Genomic DNA, 12,939 nt, shown 5'->3' with positions numbered 1-12,939 from the left:
GGAAATAAAATTGGATCCCTATCTTATACAATATACAAAAATAAATTCCACATGGAGAGAATAATAAAAATTGTGCACTAAATATAGATTACATGTGTATTCTTGGGGTGAGGGAGACATTAACCACCATTAACAATCTATAAACTATAAAGAAAGAAAGCTATATTTGACTTTATGAAACAACTTTTGAATGAGAAAATATAGCATACGAACAGTGGGTTTGATAAAAATATTTACAGTGCAGAGGAAGGGCAAAATGGATATCTCTTACATGAAATAACTACTTAGATATTGCCAAAAAGGGAGCAAACAACAATACAGGAAAATTAGTACAAGATATGAAGGAAATCCAAATGTCCAACAACATATAAAAAAATGTTCATACTCACTCGTAGAGTAATGCAAATTAAGGTAACAATGTAATATAACTTTATATCTATCAAACTGCCTTCTCAGCCCCTACCCTTCATGGAAAAGGAAAAAGAAAAAGAGAAAAGGACCAACAATAATCTTTTGCTGGCAGGAAACTAAGGGAAAAAGCTATTTTTATACTTTGTTGGTAGAAAGATGGATTAATGGAGCCTTTTTGGAAGATGATCTGACAACATCTATTAAAATTAAAAATATACTGTATATACTAGTTGACCTAGCAATCTCATGATTTGGAATCTAGCCCATAGAAAAATACCTCCACATATAAAAGTTTCTGTACAAGCATTTGTTTGTAGTGGCAAAAAACCGGAAACAAAGTACATATCTATTGGTAGAGGAATGGCTGAATAAATATGTGTTTATTATATATCTAAAGGATGGAATCTTAGTAGCAGTTAAAAAGAATGAATCAGATGTATACCACCAGTAGACTAGGAGGGATTTCCATTAGGTATTATGATGTGAGAAAAAATAAGGTAATGAAAAATGTGTGTGACATCCTATATTTTAAAGAAAATGCAGTGACAATACAATTATGTATGTAGATGTGTATATGAGAATACATAATTGGATATGATTATATGAGAATAGAGATACAGGCTAGATACATATTAGGTTGTTTACTTGGACTGTCTGGGTCAGTAGATGGGTGGCACTGTTGTGTGTGAAAGGAAGGAAGGTATATGTGAGATAGGGAACCACGTTCATAAAGGAAAAAGAAAGATTGGATTAAAAACAACAGTTTTATGATGGTATGATCATACTTATGCTCTAAAGTTAAAATTATATATTTATGTATTTATATCTATAAACGACTTTTTAAAAACCGCATGTAGTGGTGTTAATTAGTATACCTCCTTTGGAAAGTGATTCAACAAACTTCATCAAGCAGTGTTCATAGTCTTTGAGCTAATCATTCTGTATCTGGGAGTTTATACTAAGGCCTAAAATAATAAAAAGTTAATGCATAATGAAGTCATTGTGGTGTTGGCTCTATATTAGGGAATATATTAGATAAACTTTAATGTTTAAAAATAGGAAAATGGTTAAATTGTCATGTTGATGGACTATTATGGAGGCATAAGTAATACAGTCATGAAGAGTACAGTTACAAAGCCAGTAATGACTTAGAACTATATTAATGGTGTAATATATGAAAAAGAAATTTATAATTTCATGTGTAATTTAAACACATGTATATATTTGAGTACTGGAAGTGAATAGGATAAAATGAAAACAGTATGTAGGGCATCATAGTGAATTGTTTTTATCTTGTTTTGACAATAAAATTCTCGAGAAAAGTGTAGTTCAAATATTGCAAAGCAAAATTTAGAAGAAATACTCATTAAAAATTAATATCTAGCCCTATAATAGGTGTTCTTAGTGATAAAATAATTTTTAAGTATGCTTTAGGCATTTGCAGACTGCTTAACTTTGGAGTTCAATTGAGCATCTTTATCAATATCCTAAAAATTTCAGTCTCCATGATTTACTAATGAGAAATCTTTGGTTTCATGTACCATATTTCTTACTAGGAGAAAAATGTTGAGTATTTGGAAATAATTAACATAGTTTCATACTTCTAAAGTTATAGTATTGATATAGATTCAGACAGCCAATTCTGTAACAGCTTAGCTATTGTATTTTATTCAATTATTTGATGACTGAAACCTTTAACTTTTTTTTCAGATTTGAAGAGTATGTATGAGGAGTAAGTAGCTGAGATGTTTATTACATATTAGAGGAGAAAGATAATTTGCTTTTAATTTCCTATCCTATTTTGAGGGATCTTTCCAAATCTCTCATATGCTTTACTTTTTTGTGTGTTTGTGTGTATCTTACCTCACATTAGGTTTTATGAGAGTTTGTGCACTTTATTTATCTGGTGTGGGTTCTCTGAATTTTCTTGGTGTGTGTTTGTTGTCTTTAATTAATTTTGAAAAACTCTCAGCCAATATCTCTTTAAATATTTCTCTCTGTTTTCTCTTTTCTTTTGCAATTTTAATTACACATATGATAGGCCCTCTGACACTGTCCTGCAGTTCAAGGATGGATACTTTTTTCTCAATATATGTTTGTATGTGTTTCAATTTGGATAATTTCTGTTGATCTATTTTCAAGGTCACTGCTTTTTTTTTTTCTGTTCTGTGCATTATGATGATAACCCCATAAAAGATATTTCCCTCTCTGATACTGTGGTTTTCATTACCAGCATTTCCATTTTACTCTTTTTAATAGTTTCCATCTATCTGTTGATAGCCACGGTATGCATGTTTTCTACCTTTCCACTGTATTCTTACATTAATCACAGTTGCTTTTTTTTTTTTTTTTTTTTTTTTAATTCCTGTCATCTGGATCATCTCCTGGTCTCCTGGCCTGGTTTTGTTGATTTCTTTGTCTCTTGACATGACAATTTTCTTTCTTTTTTGTTTGTCTCATAATTTTTGTTGCTGTTTATAAAAGACTGAGGTAAATAGTATTTATGCCTCAAAATGGGCACACCTCTTCTGTCAAGTCATTAGTGTTGGTGTTTCTAAAACGTACTAAATTAATGCATTATGAACCTAAGGCAGTTACGTGATAAATTGGTGAGCCAATTCAAAGGAAAATACAGTATAAGACAAAACATTTTAAAAGAGACACATTTAGATTTTATCTTAGTAAAATACATACTTTAACTTTTTTAAAATGTGTGGATTTAAAAAAAACTTTTCATTTTGAAATGTTTGTAGATTTATAAGAAGTTGCAAAGATAGTACAGAGAAGTCCTGCTTACTTTTCATTCAGTTTCCCGAATGGTTATATTTCATGTAACTGTAGTACAATATCAAAACCAGGAAGTTGATATTGGTACAGTGTGTGTGTGTACAGTTCTGTCATTTTACCACAGAACCAATATCAAATCAAAACACATAACTATTCTGTCACCAATAAGATATCCTTGTGCTACCCTTTTATAGTCAGCCCTACTCCCTCCCTCCCCACCATCCCCAACCGCTAGCAACCACTAATTTGTTCTCCATATTTACAATTTTGTCATTCTAACAATGTTATATAAATGGAATCATACAGTATTTGACCTTTTGAGATTGGCTTTTTTTCACTCAGTATAATGCCCTTGAGATCCATCCAACTTGTTGCGTGTATCAGTAGTTCTTTTCTTTTTAATGCTGACTAATACTACAGTGGCATGGATGTGGCACAGTTCGATTAACCGTTCGCTTATTTTAGGACAGTTTGGTGGTTTCCATTTTTTGACTGTTAAAAACAAAGCTATGAACAATTGTGTACAGATTTGTGTGTGGACATAAGTTTTCATTTCTTTGGGAAAAATGCCCAGAAGTACAATTGCTAGATCTTTTGGTAAGTGTATATTTAACTTTTAAAGAAACTGACAAATTATTTTCCAGAGTAGCTGTGTCATTTTACATTTCCACTATCAGTGTTTGAAAGATTTAGTTTCTCCACAGAATGGGAGAAAATATTTGCAAACTATATATCTGATAAGGAATTAATATCCAGAATATATAGACAGCTCCTAAAACTCAACAATAAAAAACAAACAAGTAGATTAAAAAACGGGCAAAGGTTTTGAGTAGACATTTTCCAAAGAAGATGTACAGAATGCAATAAGCTCATGAAAAGATGCTCAACATCATTAATCATCAGGGAAATGCAAAATCAGTTGTAATGAGACACCACCTCACACCCATTAGGATGGCTACTATTAAAAAAAAAAAACCAGAAAATAATAAGTGTTGATGAAGATGTAGAGAAATTGGAACCCTTGAACACTTGGTGGGAATGCAAAATGATACAGCTGTTGTGGAAAACAGTATGGCAGTTCCTCCGGAAATTAAAAGTAGAATTACCACATACTCTAACAATTCCACTTCAGGGTATATATTCAAAATAATTAAAAGCAGAGTCTTGAAAAGATACGCGTACACCCATGTTCACAGCAGTATTCTTCACAATAGCTAAGACATGGAAACAACCCAAATGTCCACTGACAGATGAATGGATAAGCAAAATGTGGTACTTACTTATAATGGAATATTATTCAGTCTTAAAAAGGAAGGGAATTCTGATATATGCTACAGCATGGAAGAGCGTTGAGGACATTATGCTCTGTGAAATAAGCCAGTCACAAAAAGACAATTACTGTATTATTCCGCTTACATGAGGCACTTAGAGTAGTCAAAATCATGTAGACAGAAAATAGAGTGATGGTTGTCAAGGACTAGGGAGATGAGAATGGAGAGTTATTGTTTAATGGGTACAGAGTTTTAGTTTTGCAAGATGAAAAGATGGATGATGGTGATTTCACAATAATATGAATCTACTTAATACTGCTGAACTGTACACTTAAACATGGTTAAGATAGTTAATTTTATGTTGTATTTATTTTACCATAATAAAAAAAACAACCATGATGATACTGTTAACAACTTTATGCCAACTGTTTTTTAAAGACTTAGAAGTAGACACATTTCTAGAAAAATATTACTTACAAAAAATGAGGGAGAAATTAAAAGTCTGAATCATCCTATAATTATAAGAAATTGAATCTTACCACAAAGAAAGCAACAAGTCCAGATGATTTGCTAAGCAAGTTTCTACCAAAATTTTAAGAAATAGGTTATTCCAATCTGATGCAATCTCTTTTTAATTAATAGAAAAAGAGGATGTTGCCCCACCTAGTTCTGAAAGTCCTACGTAACCCTGATATCTAAACCAGATGAAGGCATGACAAGAAATGAAAATTACAGATGTATTTCACTCATGAATGTAGCTGTAGAAATCTCAAACAAAATATTAGCAGATTGAAACCAACATTGTAAAAGAAGAAAAATGCTATCACAAAGTTGGGTTTTTTTCAGGTATGCAAGGATGGTTTACTATTGCATGATCTATAAATGTAAGTGATGACATTAATAGATTAAAAGAGACAAATCATATGGTAATGTCAGTAGGTAGAAAAAACACATTTGATTATCAGTGTAAGTTCATGGTTAGGATGCTTAATAAATTAGGAAAAGAGGGAGATTCTTTAACCTGTTGGGACTATTAAAAAAAAAAACCAACAGTCATCAGCAAACATCTTTTTAAATGGAGAAATATTAAAAACATTCCCTTTAAAAACAGGAATGGTATAGGCATGGATGTTATAACCCAGTCTACTGTTTTTATTGCTACATAACAAATCATCCCAAACTTAAGGGCATAAAACAACTATTTTATTATACTTACGGATTCTGAGGGTCAGGAACTGGGACACTGCAGAATAGGAAGGTTTGTTACTGCTCCACCCTTTCTAACGCCTCAGTGGGATGACTTAAACACTGGAAGTGGCTTGATAGCTAGAGCCTGGAATCATCTGGAAGTATCTTCATATATCTGGTGGTTTGATTCCAGTTGCTGGCTGGGAACTCAGGCAATCAGTTGGAAAATTTGCACGTGGCTTCTCCATGTCATCTCTTCAAGTGGGCTGGCTTGGCTTTTCTCATAACATGGTAGCTAGGTTACAAGTTGAACAATACAGGGACACAAGACAGAAGTTGCATTTTTATTACCTAACTGAGGAAGTCACACATGTTAATTCTGCTGTGCTGTGTTGGCTGTGGAAGTCATAACGATATACATAGGTTCAAAGGGTGAAGACAGAGACCTTACAGCTCACTGGAAGGAATATCATCGTTTCATTCTTAGGAGAATATGTGAGTTAGGAGGTATTTTTGATACTGTCTTTGAAAAGTATAATCGCCACATTACCTCTTCTACGTAGCATTTTATTGGAGGACATAACCAGTGCTTTAAGATAAGAAAAAGAAATTAGAGAATAAGAATTGGAAAGAAATAAAACTGTTGTTATCTGGAGATAATATGATCATTTACATATAAAATCAAAAGATGTAGATAAATTATTAGATATGAGTTTAGCAAAGATGACTGGATATAAGATAAATATACAGAGTTTAATCGTATTATACAACAGCAACAGACAACTAGAAAATATAAAAGAAGACATTAATGTATCATAGAATATCAGTATCTAAGAATAAATGTAACAGGAGATATATGCAAGACTTCTTTAGGGAAAATGGTAAGACTTTATTAATAGGCATTAAAAAAAGATTAACCATGGTATATCTTAGTTATATAACATGTTTACGGACAGGATGGTTCAATATCATAGATTTCATTTCTACTGAAATAATTCAATAGCCAGAAACAGATCCACATATTTATGGAATTTTGGTATGTGATAAAGATGGCATATCAGATTAGTTAGGAAAGAAGTTACTATTCATTGAATGTAATCGGAAAAATTATCTGTTTGGCAAAAAAAAGAAAGAAAGAAATTGGATCTGTGGTTCTACCGTATACAAAAATTAAACTGAAGATGGGTTAAGTACTTAAATATAAAATTTTAATTTTATTTGTAGAAAATACAGGTGTGTATATCTTTTTAAACCTAAGGATAGGAAAAGATTTAAAAGATAAGACTATAAACTGATTAGTTATTGTAACAATAGATTCAATTAACATTAAGAATTTTTGTTCATCAAAAGCTGCCTTAAAGAAAGTGAAAGACGGGTTATAAACTAGATGTTTACAATATACACAACTGACAATGATTAATATAAAAAAATCATACAACTCAAAAAGCACAAACAACACAGAAAAATAGTGAAAGACATAAATAGGTATTTGATAAAAGAGAAACTACATGTGATTAATAATCATATGAAGAAATTTCAACTTTGTTAACGATTGGGGAAATCAAATGAAGTACACAATGAGATACCATTTAAAACCAAATGTTGGGAAGTATGTGGCTTCACAATACTTTCATATGTTGCTTCTGCAAGTAGAATTCGAGCAACCATTTCGGAAAATAGTTTTTCATTATCTTGTGGAGCTAAACACAGACAAACCTTAAAACCCAGTGATTTTACTTATAGACATACACCCACGAGAAATTCTGTGTATATACAAAAGTAGATGTGTTGGAGAATGTTCATAGCAGTTCTGTTTTCAGTAAGAAAATATTGTAAGCCACACAACTGTCTACTGACAGGAAAGTGACTGAATAAACTGAGGTATATTATAGTAGTCAAAAGAATGAATGGCAGCTAAAATGATATTAGCAACATAATATTATGTGAAAAAGTTAAGTTCCCTCAATTTATGTCATGGGATACTCTTTAAGAATAGTTAAAATAAAAATAATCTGCTTTTTTGTAGTATAGATAAAATGGAACTTCATTAACTTGAAAGCAAAAGAATGATGAAAAATAAATTTAGGATTGTGAGTCGAGAGGTCCAAGGAGGGGTTATGTGTAATGCTTGGTGGTGGGTTTTCATATCCTAATTTTATTTAAAAAAAATAAAAAAGAATAAACAATTAAAAAAACCCCCAGACGCCTTGAGGCAGGAGTATGATTGATAGGGAGGATACATGTAGCTAGAACAAAGTGAGTCAGGGGGAGTTATAGTTGAGGTCAGAGAGACACTTGGGGGCCTCTAATTATGTCTAGTAAAAGAGTAAACAAATTCTTAATCAAGAGTGTAAAGCTGTCTATGGTTAAAGTATCTGAACACTGAGACACTGAGTTTATAATTTCACTATTATCTACCTAAGAGTGTCATGCTTATTGTATCAGAACAACCATGTTCCAGTTAGATGAGATTATCAGATATATCTGTCCAGATAAATGAGACCTCACTATAAATAGAAAAAAAATAGACGAGCATATAACACTATGGAAGATATGAAACACTTTATTAGAGAAAATTATATTTGTGATCTGCACTTTATAAAGTTGTCAACACTGATTTTACTGTGTTGTTAACTAACACTTTTCTCTATTGCTTGTTGTATAGAGTACCCTCATAATATTGCCTTAATATTGTGATGTAATTGTAGGCTTTTTTACAGGATACATTTTTACTTCTAATCATTAGTGCCAATGCAATTCACAACTTTGTCTTCACGTTTGCTTTGCTTACATGGTGAGGCTTCAAAGTTTGTGTCCCATAGAGGCATGGATTTGTCACTCTTGTTTTGAAAGATTTGGAGTTGAGATTGATATGATGATAGTTTTAGAGTTTAAAACTTAATTGTTTTAGAAAGAGTTACCCAGTGTGATGAACGGATTGAAGAGAAAAGTGACTGAAAGTGAGTTCTGGTAATTTTCCAGAAATAGTGGTAGATATTTGAATCACAAGGATGGTCACCAGAGGAGAAAGGAAAGAGGAGCGAGGAAACTAATACAGGGCTGAATGACATACCTGGCTATAGTGTAAAGTGTAAAAGGTAACACGTAGTTTCTGCATTCTGGATAGATTAAAGAATGATAATACTATTGACCGAAAATAACAGATTTAGAATAGAAAGTCTTTTGTGAAGAAGAAAGGAAGTTTATTTTAGCCATAGAATAATATATTTAGAGGATCTCATAATACAGTAATAATAATGATTGCAGTTTATGGATATGCTACAGATGAGGATGGTAGGAACAGCTAGGTTACACAGATTCGTTAGTTCATGTTAAGAATTTTGACTGCATCCAAAAAATGATGAGGAGCCATTGAAAAATTTTAAATAGATGAGTCTTTAGAAGAATCACTTGGGTAGTGGAGTGGAGGATGGAATAGAAAGGAGCAAACTGGAAGCAGAGAACTATTTTGAAGGCTGATACTATAAACCAGATGAAAGATAAAGGTGCCTTAACTAGGAAGAAAGTATTGGTGATTGAGTACATGCATTCTAGAAGTATTTAGGACATAGGATTTGGTGACTGATTGGATGTGTGGAGTGAGAGAAGGAGGACGCAAGGATGACTCCAGGTTTTTGTCTTGGTCAACTGTGTTGTAGATGGCAGTACCAATCACTGGGTAAAGGAATCCTAGAGGAAGAGTTAATTTGAGCTTGATGGGAGAGATCTTGAGTTCATTTTTGATTGTATTGAATTTGAAGTACCTGTTAGATGAAAGAGAAACTAGTCAATTGTCTGTTGGGTTTATGGATCTGAAGCTCAGGAGATGGATCTGAACTAGAGATTCCTTAACTTGTTTGTAAATGAATCTGAAGGAATGAATGAGGTAATATAGAGAGTTTATTTGAAATGAGATAAAAAGAGGGGCTAGATTGGAGCACTTAGAACACTAACATTTAAAGGGTAGGTAGAAGAAGAACCTGTAAGGGGGATTGGGAAGAAGCAGTCAGAGAAATAGGAAGAAAGGGAAGAAGTATGGTTGTTTTGCAAACCACGGATTGAGAGTGTTTTGAGAAGGAAAGCCTGGTCAAATGCTGTTAGTGTTCAAATAAGACAAGGAATTGAAAGTGTCTTTTTGCATTTAGTGAAAAGGAGGTAATTGGTTGCAGGCATGGGCTGTAAGAATAGAGCATCTATGATGTTGAGTTGTGAAAAGGAGAGGGCTGTGGTTGGAGAAGAATGTAGTTGAGGATGGTTTTGCTTTTGTTTTTGTTTTGTTTCATTTTTAAAGATGTAGGACATAGAACATGTTTCAGTGTTAATAGGAAGGAGCCAAATAAAAGGGGAAAGTTGAATATTTAATAAAGAGAGGGAATGGTTGAGAGAGCCAGGTCTCAGAGCACAGATGAGGAATTAGCCCTAAGTAGGTGGAGGGATTCCTTTTTTCTTGTGAGCAGAATGAAGTGAAATAGTTGGGTACAGCTGCTGGTAACTATAGTTTTGGTAGAAAAAAGTTAAGGGCCTTCCCTTAAAATGCCTTTTGTTTTCTCTGTTTAGCAGGAGGCTTGGCCATGTGCTTTGATTACTGAAAGGAATAGACAGGTTGGAAGTTTGAGGAGAGCGGAAAATCTTTGAAATAGCTTCGGAGAATGAGGGAGGGAGGCTCAATTAGAGAAAAAGTGGGTGTGGTAGGCTGCACTGTGGACCAGGTTGAAGATGGGAAACCTGCATTTTATAGTGAATCCTTTGATACTTCTCAGCAGAAGACAGGCAGTTGGATATTGTTGGTGGTTCTTTGTGGGAGCTGTTATCTCTTGCCTTGTAACCACTCCAGATTCTGAAGCTATTGAGATGTAGAACCAAGAGTCATAGGAATCAGAAAAGTGGCTCTAGTCTTAAAAGTTTAATGTAAATGTGGCATGGACTGAGGCTGAAATGAGGTCTCCTACAAGTTCTCTCCTGAATTAAACGTACCCGTACGCTAAAAAACATGTCTCCATGCTAAGAAAATGAAGTTTTTCTCTGGTGAGCTTTTCTTATGGGAGCTGGACCAGAGGAAGATTATATTGTTTATGGGCACAAAGTTCCCAGTGAGGAACCCAAAGAACTTGTACTGTGCATGCATGCTGACCTGTATACATTAACCTCACCTGTAGAGAACATATGGATATCCTGCTCTCATCATTCTTCTTATTTTTTTCCTAGAGAGAAGTAAAGAAGGTAGAGAAAGGGACTATAGTATTTCTTTAGTCTTGTTTCCTTCTATCCAGAGAAGGCCTTTGTCCTTTTTTAAAATGTGAGAAGAGGTGATGTATATACCCCTTAAAATTCATTGAGGGTTGAGATTTTGCCAGATAGAAGGAGTGTAATTCACAGAGTGAGAATTTTGAATTGACAGCAGGATAACCATATGAAAATATTTATTATTTGGTTGGGAATATATGACTGGCCCCAATGAGGTGGTTAATTCTGGAAAATTTGGGTAGAGCATTAAGATTGAGAGTGAGATATGATCAGAAGACCATCAGCTGAGGGAAAGATTGCTGTTACGGAGTTGGAGGAGGTAGAAGAATTAACCAGGTTGGAAAGTAGATTAAGCATTTGGAGAATCTAAGTGCTTTTTTTTCCTCATCTGCTGGGACATGTTAATTTCCTGAATGAAGGTTGGCAAACACAAATACTTAATTGATAGCACAGATGAAAATTACATAAAAGAAAATGTTTAGTTATTAGAATTAGTTCTGGTTGGGGTGTTTTCCTATCTCATCATTTATGAGTAGAATATTTTTCAGGTAGTGAATATACATCTCAGTTATTTTTTTTAACTTGTGATTATATTTTGCCATTGGCAGTATTATTTATAGTATGGTAATAATTCTGCAATTTGGCTTCATATAGGAAGTTTCAAAATTATCATTAGCCACGATAATAATTGGATAAGAGAGTGGAGTGTGGCACTATAATTTCTTTTAAGATATAGACTCTCAGGCTCATGCCTTAATAAAGGTAGAGCTGTTTTAGTGCTCAAACTCCAATGTATTTTTCTTGGAGAAATAAGAGGAAAAGGGAAGTTACGGAGGAGCTATTAGTAACTCATTTGCTTTCATTCAGTCATTTATTCCAAAAGCATTGATTCAAAAATATTTTTTGAGCTCCTAATATGTGCTAGGAACTACATAGTTCAAGGTCCTAGGGAGTAAAAAGAAAGGTTAAGAAATGGTCCTTACATTACCTTGGAAGAGCTATGGAAATTCAGGTAAACAAATAATTTCCTTGAACAGATAAGCTTGAAATTCTGATTTTATATGATTAGACTCTTCCTTTTAGTTCAATCTTAATGGCTGTTCATTTTTAACCTTAACTAAGGGTATGTGTGTGTCTGTCTCTGTTTATATGTATTTCCTTTGTTATGTTTCCTCTTACCAATTTATATTTGCTTCAGACTGTCTGAAAAAAAAATCACCTGTCTGTTGCTTCTAGGAAACATGGCATGAAATAGTCTCAAATGGAAAAATATTGTGATTATGAGGATGTTGGTGAGCCAGTAGTTTTCCAGATGGGATAGCGATTGAATTAAATGCTGAATGGACAGTGTTAACTAGTAAGGCACTTTGGGCTAATTGAATAATCTGGATAATCTTTGGAGATTGTTTTTTCTGAAGTCAGTTACCTAAATTGTCTGTTTCTCTGTTTGGTGTTTTTTGCATTTTGTTTTGAGCAACTTTGGTGTCTAAGATACACTTTTACATTTCGTATGAATACTTATAATATGGGAACATGTTATAAAGGAGACTAACATGACACATTTTCATTTATTCACTGATTAAATGCTAATTTAAAACATTTAAGCCTTCTTTTATAGTTTGTTCTGAAAAAAAAAAACTTACCTTGAGCTTTCTTTTTCAGAGTAGTATTTTGATGGAAATAATGGGTAGCTGATTCATTGTGCCATGATGTTTTTTATGCTGTCGTTAAAAAAATTCAGTTATGCGTGACCACAGTTTAAAGTTGTAAAAGGCTTGTTATGACCCACAGCCATCTCCTAATGCCCTCTATTCTTTTCCAGCCTCTCCATTTCTTGCTTTCTAGAAGCAAGATGTTCAGCATATATAGCTGATTCTTTTAGTGTTTACCAGTGAATCACAAAATAACATGTTTATTATTGCTACTTCTCGATTTTTAAATTTCATACCCATCGTCTTTCCATTATGGAAGATGAGGCTTTAACTGTCTTTTACCAGCCCCGCTGCCTCATACCACATCCTTCATCTTCTTTCTCTTA

At 33.3% G+C, this 12,939-nt stretch overlaps 1 protein-coding gene across 17 annotated transcripts in view; it reads left to right on the top strand.

Annotated features, from left to right (window-relative positions):
- The window catches only part of CCDC91 (coiled-coil domain containing 91), a gene marked incomplete at its 5' end in the record, with an annotated part of 407,914 nt that overhangs the window by 70,307 nt on the left and 324,668 nt on the right, over nucleotides 1-12,939 (top strand). Inside the window, one exon of one of the 17 annotated variants that reach the window (XM_082419772.1) lies at nucleotides 2,179-5,315. The exons of the other annotated variants lie outside the window; for them this stretch is intronic. Of the gene's footprint in view, nucleotides 1-2,178; nucleotides 5,316-12,939 lie in introns of those variants that run through there. 17 annotated transcript variants of the gene reach the window in all.

The sequence above is a fragment of the Balaenoptera physalus genome (assembly GCF_965194825.1).
Source record: "Balaenoptera physalus genome assembly, chromosome: 13".
In the NCBI taxonomy this organism is placed as follows: Eukaryota; Metazoa; Chordata; class Mammalia; order Artiodactyla; family Balaenopteridae; genus Balaenoptera; species Balaenoptera physalus.
The sequence above is the reverse complement of the archived record's forward strand: the minus strand, read 5'-3'. Positions and strand labels throughout refer to the sequence as shown.